Source organism: Enhydra lutris, unplaced genomic scaffold (genome assembly GCF_002288905.1).
Source record: "Enhydra lutris kenyoni isolate GAN:26980312 unplaced genomic scaffold, ASM228890v2 scaffoldscaffold11, whole genome shotgun sequence".
Classification (NCBI taxonomy): domain Eukaryota; kingdom Metazoa; phylum Chordata; class Mammalia; order Carnivora; family Mustelidae; genus Enhydra; species Enhydra lutris.
In genome coordinates, this window is record NW_019154095.1 from 17,933,165 (window position 1) to 17,945,889 (window position 12,725).

Consider the following 12,725-nt stretch of genomic DNA (forward strand, 5'->3'; position numbering starts at 1 on the left):
ATTCCTTCTAACAGTGAAAATGAACCAACTACAACTATACAAGAGAGAGGAGTCACGCACAATATAGTATATACTATCTAATATCATTCATACCAAGTTCAAAAGTAAACAAAACTAATCTATTGGTGGTACAGGGGTAGTGACTCAATGACACAAGACAGGGGTTTCAGCTGGTGTTGTCAAGGGTATTGTAGTAATATAAATTAGTAGAACCTTTTAGTAAAGTAAATTTCGTAACACATGTATCTATATACAAAAACTCTCTAGGAATATATGTATAGCATTGTCTTAAAAACTTTCAGTTAGGGGCAGCTGGGTGGCTCAGTGGGTTAAAGGCTCTGCCTTCGGCTCAGGTCATGATCTCGGGGTCCTGGGATGGAGCCCCTCATCGGGCTCTCTGCTCAGCAGGAAGCATGCTTCCTCCCTCTCTCTCTGCCTGCCTCTCTGCCTACTTGTAATCTCTGTCTGACACATAAATAAAATCTTTTTAAAAAAATTAAAAAAAAAAAAAACCTTTCAGTGATCACCCTTTCAGTTCACTTCCTAGACTCAAAACCCAAACAACCATGAAACTACAATTTCTTGAATACCAAGCCAGGTTTTTCTCAGAGGTAATAACTACGTTATAGGCTCTTAAGTAGTCACTGAGTCACAATTGTCAAAATACTTCCTAAAACATAAAAGGTTTTACAAATATTAGATGTTCTTAATATCACTAGATTTGGGAGTTTTAATCCATGTTACACATATCCTCAAACAGTGATTCTCAACTCTGCATGTGAGAATCACCAGAGGAGATTTGTAAAAAGCAAAGCCTTGCTCCTACTTCTGGGATTTGACTTAATTGGTCTAGGGTTAAAAATCACTACTCACAAAGTGAACATCAACATCAGCGTTATATTAGACTTGTTAAAAATGCAATTCTCAGACTCTACTCCAGACCAACTCAATGAGAAATTTTGGGAGTGTGGTCTTAGAAATCTGTTTCAACAAGCCCTTCAGGTGATTCTGATGCAGTTTAAGAACCATATAGCTCTAGTGCTTCTAGATGTTTGCAATCCTCTGAAAATTACATGTAAAATTTGCTGTTCATTTTTCTGGGGAGAATGTTCATGGCTTTCATCAGATTCTCAAAAGAGTGTTAACAAAATTAAGAACCACTTACATAAGCTCAGCAGCTTTCAGAGTGTGGTGGGTACGTCTGGAGGTCCCTGAGACTTTTCTGGGAGTCTGAAAAGTCAAAACTATTTACAAAATAATACTAAGACGATTTTGACGTTTTTGATACCAACACACTGATACTACACGATTTTGTAACATCATATGCTGATCATCTGGAAGATGTATTTATGATGTTCTTGGTGATACAATGGCGATGGCAGGTGAAACTGCTGACATCTTGGCTTGAACCAAGACAGTGGCACCAAACTATACTAATAGTCATTGTATTCTTTACCACCAGGTCCTCACAGTTTAAAAAAGGGGGGGGGGGGGAGCCAGTTTCACTTAAAAATGTCATGAAAATATAAATATTAATTTTATTAAACTCAACCCTAGAGTACACAACCTTTTTAATATTCTTGTGACAAAGTGAGAAACACACATTAATCACTTGTAGATACCAAAATACGGTTGTCTTGAGGAACAATACTTATGCAACTGCTTGAGCTCTGTTTGACTTGTGTATCTGGGAGACAGTCTCCTGAGAATGAACAAAGTGAGCCTGTCACTCCAAGAAAAACACTGTATCTGGCTCCATCACTTAAGAGCTTTGTGACCTTGGACAAGACATAACTCTCTGAGTCTCAGTTGCTTCATCTTAAAAAAAAAAACAAAAACCCTACCTTGTATGGTTGCTGCTGTAAGGATTAAATAAAATTACACAGGGAAAGCACAAAAGTCACTCTCAGACAATTCTTACTATTTCTATTAGTTTTTATACTATTATTTAGTAATATAAAACTAAGTTCATTCATGTATATGCCAACAGAGCAGTGAAAGCACTTTAATGACAAAGGACTCGACTAATATACAAGGATTATTATTTATACATTTAAGAAAGAAGATGAGAAATCAGAAGCATTAACTTACAAAGTTCACTTGCTCAAATATTTATAAAGCACATACTAGAAGCGATTCAATGAATTAAACACTGAACTGCTCTTATTACATACTACAAATTTATCTGCTTTTGTAAGATTCTAATAGGGTAACAATTATACTTTACTACTGTTAAATTTTGGGGTATTTTGGGGGAGGAGGGCAACCAAGTTTTTGATAACCTGCTACCAATTTTTATATTAGTCCAAAACTTTTTTTTTTCCCCCCAAATAAGAGTATCTTCCTACAAAGAGGAAAAGCATAGGTTGGCATCTCTTCTCAAGACATTAGGGGGGAAAAATAGCTAAAATGTATTCATTTATTCACTAGCTGTAATCCCATGTCATTTCTTCTTAAAAAAGAAAAAAAGAGTCGTCAATATGAGAACAACATGAGCTTTTGGAAAGGGAGAACTGCACATCTTATTAACAAGATGGATGAGAACGTCAAAATGGTTTCCACGGCTGGTGAATATATCAGAACGAAGACATCCGATCTTTTTGGTGTCTAGTTATAGCATTATAACTGGGAATTAACTGGGTATCAGGCATCAACTGGGCATACCCTAGCTTTTCAAAAGCATTACAACTGGGTACATAGGTTATTTTTAAACTGTAATTGATGATGCAGGACTTTAGCTTTAAGAATTTTTGGTTGATCAGTAAATGCAGTTTATAGTTAATATAAATCATCTACCAAATGCCTCTTCACTTTTTAAAAAAATAAATCTACCATATAAGAAAAAAGTTGCAAGTCAAACAAACAAAAAAAGCAGCGACCACCAACCATTAGTGTACTTTTGGTTACATCAAGAAGACATAGAAGATAGAGAAAACTTTACATCATTTTTTCTCTTTTTTTTTTCACAATTAGAAAGCACACTAGTTTAAATTGAATAGGGAGCTGACACGCTCCAAAAAAAGGCGGGGCAGGGGGGTGGTTGTTGGGGTGGGATTTAAACTCACATTTTTAATTCTTTCCACAGATAACTGAACAAACAGGCAAAACAAGTTTCCAGTTGACAAAGAACCCAGCAACTCACTATAAGGAAAAGCAATCTTGGACATCTGATGAAGCCTTAAAAGGAAAACCCAGCAAGCACACAAAACCAAAAACTCCTACCTTTTCTCAGTTACTCAAAAAATGATTTTTAGAAAACAACCCTCAAAATTATCCCAAGTACCTAAACTTTAATGGAAATCCCATGATTACGGCTACATCCCAACTTCCTGGGTATTTCTATCAGAGAAATAAACGTAAGTCGAAGTAACTTTAAGGACCTTGATATGTGGGAAAAAATAAAAATTTAAGAGACACTGATCTCTTCGATTGTATCTACTGCATATTTTACAGGGAACCACCCAAAAGATTTCTTTGTTGTGAAGCAAAAGGAGGCTATTAAAGACATTCAAGAACAAGCTAGTCTTGTGCAACTGATCACAAGACTCATGATAATGTTTATTCCTTTCCAAAACCTAGCACTACGATGTATTTCTTAGCATCAGTTACATTCTTTGATTATTTCTTCTCCTGAGATCTAAACTTAAGATCCCATTTTTAAATTGATGCATGTTCATAACGTGGCCCCTGATGATACTCCTTCTATCTCCCAGGTGTATTTCTTTCCCCTTTTAACTGCCAAAGAATCACTTGAGGTCTGGAAAGAATGAACACCTAGCTGTGATCTATACAGCTCCTTTGGAAGGAAGGGGATGCCCCAAGGGAGAGAAAAGACAGAAGAGTAGACAAAACTTGTCAAAAAATCTACGTAAATAGACTATGAGGAAACCATTTTATTATAAAAAAAAAAAAAAGCCCTTAACATAGTCTCTCTGGTAAATGTTCCTAAAAAGTGGTACAGAGGCTATATAAGCTGAGATATAAAATGGTGATATTTCATCATTTAAATACTACTACTCCAAGACATGAACCTTATAGAGAGACTTCATCTATCCTAGATAAGACTTGCATGTCCAACATGAGAAAAAGGGGAGTTAATGCTCAACATCTCAGACCTCTATTTTTATTCTTGATATTATTTATTAATTTCTATAAAAATGAGCCATGGAAAAAAAATGAGGTGAAATCCCATGCAGAGTTTCTAATAAGAAGAATTTGAGCAGATTAACATCCCTACAGACAATGCATGCCAGAAGAAAATACTTACAAATTTATGACCTACTACTTCAATACTGGCTAAAAGGCAACATGAAAATGATGCGACATATGAAAGAGTAGCATATATCTGAATTGAAAATAAGATGACAGAACTCAGAAAATAGTTCAAAATTTTTTAAAAGATCATTTCAGAAGTAAAAACCAAACAAGAAGGAAAATAAAAGGGAAAAAAATACCCCAGAGAATAAAAATACCCCAGTGAATGCCTTGTGATGGCAATCAGCAAACTCCAACCCATGCACCAAATATGGCTGTCACTTGCTTTTATAAATAATGCTTTATTGGAGCAAATCACACACATTCATTTATGTATTGTCTATGGATACTTTCATGACACAAAAGCAGAGCTGAGTAGTTGAAACAACTGAAACAGAGACCACACAGGGCACAGAGCCTAAAATATTTACTGTCCAGTCACTTATAGAATAAATTTCCCAACTCTTGCCTTAAGAAAAATGGCAGATAAAAGGAGAACTTTTTTTTTTTTTTAAAGCAAAAGAAAAAAAATGAGATATATTTTTTTAAAAAGGATTCAAGAGTATGTGACAGGGATGCCTGGGTGGCTCAGTGGGTTAAAGCCTCTGCCTTTGGCTCATGTCATGATACCAGGGTCTTGGGATGGAGCCCCGCATCAGTCTCTCTGCTCAGTGGGGAGCCTGTCCCCCCACCCCTCTGCCTGCCTCTCTCCTACTTGTGATCTCTGTCTGTCAAATAAATAAATAAAATCTTAAAGGAAAAAAAAAAAAGAGTATATGACAGTTCCCAGGGCTTGGGGTAAGGTGGGAATGAGCAGTTAGTGTTTAAATGGACACAAGAGTTTATATTTGAGATGATGAAAAGTTCTGGAAGGGGACAGTGGTGATGGTTGTACAACACTGTGAATATACTTACTGACAATGAACTAACACTTACAAGTGGTTAAAATGGTAAATTTTATATTATGTATTCTTTTACCACATACACACACAGAGCAAGCGGCAAATTTAGTGAAAGGTAAAGTTCTAATATACATAAAAAGAAAAAAAACCCAAAAACTAAAAACTAAAATTCAAAAAAACTTTTCTAAAATACAAGATCTGGAGCATTGTAAAAAAAAAAAAAAAAAAAAACAAAACAAAACACAATATATATCTGAGAAAATCTACTTAGAGAAACTAAGACCAAGATAAATTCTGTTAAAATGTGTTGACGTTATGCAAGAGGAAAAAATCCTTTGGACATGTAGGGGAAGAGACCAAGGAAAAGAAAATCAGATTACCATCAGACTTTCAACATTAGCAGCTTTTACCAGGAAAAAAATGGGATAATTTTTTAAATACTCGGGAAAGAAAATAAGAACCAAAAATTTTATATACAGTCAAACTGACTTCCTAGAATAAGGCAACGGCTTTTACTGACATTAAAAATTTCAGGTTGGGGCACCTGAGTGGCTCAGTGGTTTAAACCCTCTGCCATCAGCTCAGGTCAAGATCCCAGGGTCCTGGGATCGAGCCCCGCATCGGGCTCTCTGCTTAGCAGGGAGCCTGCTTCCTCCTCTCTCTCTCTCTTTCTCTGCCTGCCTCTCTGCCTACCTGTGATCTCTGTCTGTCAAATAAATAAATAAAATCTTAAAAAAAAAAAATTTCAGGCACGGCTGTTTCCAGGACACCTTCCTGAGTAAACTCTAGCAAACAAGTGACAGACTACCAAAATAACTAGAGACATCAATACTAGGACTAGCAGTGAGCATTTGCAACAGAAATGGCTAGAATTATAGCTATAAATAATGATTTCTTATCTATTGCTATATAACAAACTATTCTAAAATCTATGGCTTAAAATAACAACTACTACTTATTATTCTGATGATATAATCATCTGGAGGCTTGATGAGGCTGGAATACCCAAGGTTTATTCACTCAGCTGGCAGTGGATTCTGGCTACAAGGCATGAGCCTTACTTCTCCATGGTCCTTCTAAAAGCACGGTGGCTGGGTTCAAGAAAGTTCCCAATGCATGAAAATGAAAACAAGATCTCTGAAGGCTCAGGTGTTACACAGCAAAACTGCCACATTCCATTCATCCTGGCAAATCACAAAACCAACTCAAATACAGGTGGAAGGAAAAAGCCTCCACCTTTTGATAAGTGATACAGTATACATAAACATAAAGAGGAAGAATATGTGGTAGTCATCTCTGGGAACTATCTATCACATGTTTACTTGTAGAACTAAAACTAAATGAAATTTATAAGAGAAAAACAAAGTAAATGTGCAATACAGTTACTAAGATGGCTCCCAGTGACCTCCATCTCCCATTATATATGCCCTTGTGTAATCCTCTCCCTTTTAATACAGGCTGGTCGTACTGATTAACTTCTAGCTAACAGAATACTTCAAAAGTTGATGAGGGAATACTTGTAATATTACATTTTAAAAAGACTCTAGCTTCCATCTTGCTTGACCTCTTTTGTTCTCTCACTTGCTGGCTCTGAAAGCCAGCTCTTAAATGTCATGTCGTGAGCTGCTCTATGGAACTGAGAGAAAGACTGCAGTCTAACAACCACCAATGAAATAAATCCTGTTAACAATCACATGAACAGTTTGGAAGGAGACTCTGCCCTCCGTCAAGCCTTCAGATAAGACCACAGCCCCAACCCACATTTTGATTGAAGTCAAATGAGAGATCTTGAGCCAGAAGACATAGCTAAGTCATGCTCAGATTCCTAACCAACACCTGGAATCCTGACCCAAAGCAACTATGAAATAATAAATGTTCGTTACTTTAAGCTCTTAAGTTTTGGGGTATTTCAAAAACAGCAACAAGTAACTAATACAGTAAAGTCAAAATAAGTAGAAAGGAGTAAATAATTAAGAGAACAAACAATGGACAAAATTAACACAGCTGAAAGTTGGTACTATGAAAAGATCAGGAGAACTGATAAACACTCTGGCTAGTCTAATCAAAGAAAATTATCAGTATGAAAAATAATAAAGGAGTTTATCTCATTAGGTTTTAGAGACAATATAACAATAATAAAACAGAATGCTATAAGCACACCTATGCAAACAAATTCAACAACTCAGACAAAATAAACAAATTCCTTGAAAAATATAACTCACCAAAATTGAGGGATAATAACTGAGTATCTTAGCCATCTACCTATTAAAGAAATTAAATTCAGTATCAAAAATCTTCCCACAAAGAAAACTACAGTTTAGTTAGTTTCACTGGGGGATTCTATCAAATATTTAAGGAGAATGATGGCAAGTGTCCAAAAAAATCATTCAGAATAAAAAGAAATAAACACTTCCAAATACACTTTATTTGGAAGGTAGCATAACCCTAATGCCAAAACCTGACAAAGGCATTACAAAAACAAAAACAAAAAAAGATAAGAAAATTGCAGACCAATATTTCTCATAAACTTAGATCTAAGCAAAAATCTTTAGCAGAACATTAGCAAACAAAATCTAGGAATATATAAAAAGGAATAGACATCATGACCAAATAGTGTCTACCCCAAGAATGCAAGGTTGACTTAACATTTCATAAATGTAATGTAATATATTAAAAGAATAAAAGAATAAAGGAGAAAGCCCATATGGTTATCTCAAAATATGCAGAAAAGGCATTTGATAAAATTCAACACCTTTTTATGATAAACCCACTCAACAAACCAGAAATGAAAGAGAGCTTCCTCTATTTGATAAAGGATAGTTATGAAAAACTTAAAGCTAACATCATACTTAATGGTGAAATACTGAACATTTTTCCCCTAAGAGTTGGAACAAGACAAAGATGTCCACCCTCATCACTTTTTTCAACATTATCAAGAAGAACAAATATATCATAACTGCCTCTATTTGAAGATATGATTCTTTAATAAAATCCTAAAGAATCTACAAAAGAACTATTAGAAATAATAATTTTCTTTTAAAAAATTGGAATAAAAAAATCTCATGAAAGGCTCCCCACACTAGAATTTATGAAAACTGCTGAGAGAAAATAAATGGCTAAATAATGGTCATGGATTGGAAGATTCGATATTCTTAAGATGTCAATTTTTCCCAAACCGACCTATAGATTCAACATAACCCCAATTATCAGCTCAGCATACATACCATGCTGTAGAACTGACAATGTGATGCTAAAATTTCAATGAAAGTTCAACAGACCTAGGAAATCCAAAGCATCTTGAAAAAGCTGAGCCAAGTTGGAACATTCACACTATCAACTTCTAACTAACTGAAAACTAACTACAAAGCTTCAGTTACCCAGGCAATGTAATTCTGACATAAAAACAGACAGATAGGTAAGACAGAATAAAAAGTCTGGATATAGACCCCCACTTATACAAACATCTGATTCTTGACAATGGAAAAAAAGCAATCCAATAGGGGAAAAAACCTCTTCAAGAAATGGTCCTAAAAAAAAAAAAAAAAAAAAAAAAAAACTGGATAGCCACACAGATAAACAAACAAACAAACAAACCACCTCAACTCAAGCTCAAAGATAACAATAAAAATAAGGGTGATCACAAACCTAAATGTAAATGCTAAAACCATAAAGTTTTTAGTAAGAAACATATTTTTGTTACTTGGGAAAAGGTAAAAGTTCTTATCCAGGTCACAGGTCACAGGAAATAATAACTACAAAATAAATATATAAATGACATACATTTAATAAATTTAAATTTTAAAACATCTGTTCAAAGGACCTACTAAAAATGTATCAAAACAACATGTATAACGTGTAGCTAGCAAAGGACTCCTAAAACTCAACAATAAAAAGATAAACCCAATAAAAGTAAACTTTATCCAATTTAAAAAAGACAAAACTTCATAAAAGATATATAAACGGCAACTGAACACATGAAAAAGTCTTCAACATTAGACTTCAGGGAAATGCAAAATAAAATCACCATGAGATGCCACACATTCCCACCAGAAGGGTTAAAACTGAAACATCTAAGAACAGGAAATGGTGAGTAAACTCTCATATATTGTTAATAAGAATGTAAAATGGTGCATCCACTTTGGGAAGTTTCTTACAAAACTGAGTATTTACCTACACTGAGCCCCAGAGTTTCAATACTAGGTATTTGCACAAGAGAAAGAAAATCTATGTCCACAAAAAAAATTTTTACAGGAATGTTCACAGCAGCTTTATTCACAATAGCTCAAAACTGGAAATAGCCTAAAAGTTCATCAATAGGAGAAGGGATAAACTAGGTGTAGCATATTTACATAATGACATACTACCCAGCCGGGAAAAGGAGCTACTGATACATTACAACATCAAAAACATTAACTGAGCCAAATAAATCTTGCAGAAAGAGTAAATATTATATAATTATATTTGGAATTATGGAATTATATAATTCCATTTATATGAACTTCTAAAACAGGCAACTCGTAATCTAGAGTGGACAAAAAGAACAGTGTTTGTATCTGGGACAGGGACTTCGGAAAACGGCATGAGGAAACTTTCTGAGGTTATGAGGTCTTTCTATAAGGGTCTGAGTGGCACAGGTGCTCACACCTGTCAAAACTCAATGAATGCACAAATAAGATTTGTATAGACTTTACACTAAAAGACAAATCTGTGAACAAACACTGAACTCTAGATAATAACATGCATATACTGGTGGTGTCAGGGGAAGCTGCACAGATGCTTGAAATTGGAGCAGGGACATGCTCAAAATATAAGACAGACTGATGGATAGAGGAATATACAAGCAGATAGATATGTAACAGAAATTATACAGTATTTTAATTTATGCAAACACTCCTCTGTTGACCAGTTTGCTTGTTACCAACTTCTACATAGTATCTTACAAACAGCTATTTTGTTCTTTAAATCATTTGCTCCAAAGAATATCATTAACTGTAAGAGAAACTTAGCACACCTTTCTAACTAAAAGTTCAATGTAACTTTTGTTTTAAAGGATACCTTAAACAAAGCACAAGGTTTTAAGAAAAGACCAGAAAAAGAGAAACTGAGAAGACATTTATAAGCTAATACCTTTTACCAAATTAGAGCCTTCTACCCCAAGGCTGGGCATTTGCTAGAAAGTGTAATCCATGAGCTTGCCAGACAATGTTAAATACAAAATAGATTCCCACGCCAGGGCTGAAGCACTCTGACTGTTTTCTTAGCCACGGATGGGTTTAGAAGACACAGTGTTATTTGTGTCTTTTTTTTCAGGTGTAGGAACTTCATTTGTACAGTGGTGAAGAAAAAAAAGACAAGCATGGTCATGCTGAAAAGTCTGAAGAGTCCGGAATGACTTGGGCAAACTTTACATAGTTCAATGTGTGTTGTTGTGATACCATTCAAGTCAAAAGAAAGCATAAAACTGTCATACATATTTTGCTAGATTTGATACTGAAGAGCCTCATTTTACATATCCTAATCTTTATGTTAATTAACTACCTAGGAAGCCTATTTCAAAATTTCATCAATTTAAAGTGAGTACCATGAAACCTTGGAATTCAACATTTTGTTAAAGCCTTTTTTGAAAAAAAAAAACACCTCATCTAAGCTTTTCTTTAAAAAGCGATCTCATGAATACATACTGGTCCCTGTGACAAAAATATGTCACTACTGGGAACTAAACTTAAAAGAGAATACCACTCTAATTGATACTTTTTATAAAGCTTTGACTGCTGTCCTTAGAACGATAGAAAACCAGGATCAAGGGTCTCATCTGTAGAAGAGAAAGTCAACTTTAAATTCCAGTCAACAATAAAAGCCTGGGTCCCTCTGATATGGCCATCTTAGGAAGGAGTTAGAAATAGTTTGAGAATCTGCATCAACAATGGAAACTGAAGATTATGTCTCTAATTGTGGATAGAAGGATTCCATTATTGTCTCTGAACCATATTTGAAACAAGTATTATCACAGTCCGAAATGAGATAGAAAAAATTCTTAATTCTGCTGCTGGAAAGAACTACAATATTTTTAAAAGTTGTAAGGATTTAAATATGACTTCACACCACTTCTGAGATTTTTTTAAATGGTTTCATTTATTCTCTGGAACCATAATATCATTGCTAAGTGGAAATTAAGGCGTTAACATTCCTTCTCTCCAATCTCATTGGAGATCGGACTCATCCTTTAAATCCCTATCCATCTAAAAAGACTTCCTTAAATGCTCAAAACCAGGACAAGAATCCCTATTACCCCTCCTTAACAGTTTATTACAATAACTTTGGGTTACTAACGTGATATTTTATTATTGTTGTTCTTCTTTAATCTTCCCTATTAGACTGTAAGCTCCATAAGGGCAAAGGTATCTGCCACATCAAAACTTTGTCAGTATTTAACATGTGACCTCTGACAAGTAACAAAACATTTGTGGAACAAATGAATTACAATTTCTAAACTTTTCCATCCTAGGGATTGTTCCAGTTTCCTCTTTTAAAACCGCTTTTCCATGACAATCCCATTACTCGAATTCTAACCAACTAAGAGTCAACTGAGAATTACTGTTAACTACTCATCCTACACACAGAAGACCAGATTTAACCAATTTGTTGTGCTATGCACACAAACATGAAAGTATCATAAAATGACTACAGAGTGTTACAATTTTATGCCATGAAGAGTTTTACTGTTTTTATGATTTCCACAACAAAACTAAAAAATTTATTTCTTTAAAAAAAAAAAAGAGTTCAGGGGCGCCTGGGTGGCTCAATGGTTAAAGCCTCTGCCTTCAGCTCAGGTCATGATCCCAAGGTCCTGGGATCGAGCCCCACATCAGGCTCTCTGCTCAGCAGGGAGCCTGCTTCCCTCTCTCTCTCTCTCTCTCTCTGCCTGCCTCTCTGCCTACTTGTGATCTCTGTCAAATATATAAATAAAATCTTCTAAAAAAAAAGTTCAAACTCAGTTTTCATAATTAAAACATCATTACAGGACTGTGTTTTACTGTCTGCACACATAAACCTCTAAAACAGAATAAAAAGTAACTATTTGGCAAACAGGAAAAAGTTGATTTGGGAGACAAGCACCATTTTATGTGTGACTAAACCTAAATAAGTACATTAGCACAGAAATAAATATCACTATCATCCGTTAATGATTATTTATAATGCAGTATGCTGAGGAATACAAGATTTGTGACATGTGGGGGTGCCTGGGTGGCTCAATCAGTTAAGCGCCTGCCTTTGGCTCGTGATCCTAGGGTCTTGGGATCCAGTCTCACACTGGGCTCCTTGCTCAGAACAGAGCCTGCTTCTCCCTCTGCCTGCTGCTCTGCCTACTTGTGCTCTCTCTCTGTCAAATAAATAAATAAAATCTTTTTTAAAAAGATCTGTGACATGGGCTAAAATAGTCCAATTTGGAACAAGGTATGGTAAAGAAAACCTCAGCTGATTCATTATATCAGACTCAGACCTTCCATGTGACCTAAAGAAAAAGAAATGCTACTTCATCTAAAATATGCAACACTTGAGCAAATACCT

At 35.1% G+C, this 12,725-nt stretch overlaps 1 protein-coding gene across 1 annotated transcript in view; it reads right to left on the bottom strand.

Annotated features, from left to right (window-relative positions):
* The window catches only part of LOC111144433 (tankyrase), a 205,557-nt gene that overhangs the window by 191,365 nt on the left and 1,467 nt on the right, over positions 1-12,725 (bottom strand). The window lies entirely within an intron of this gene.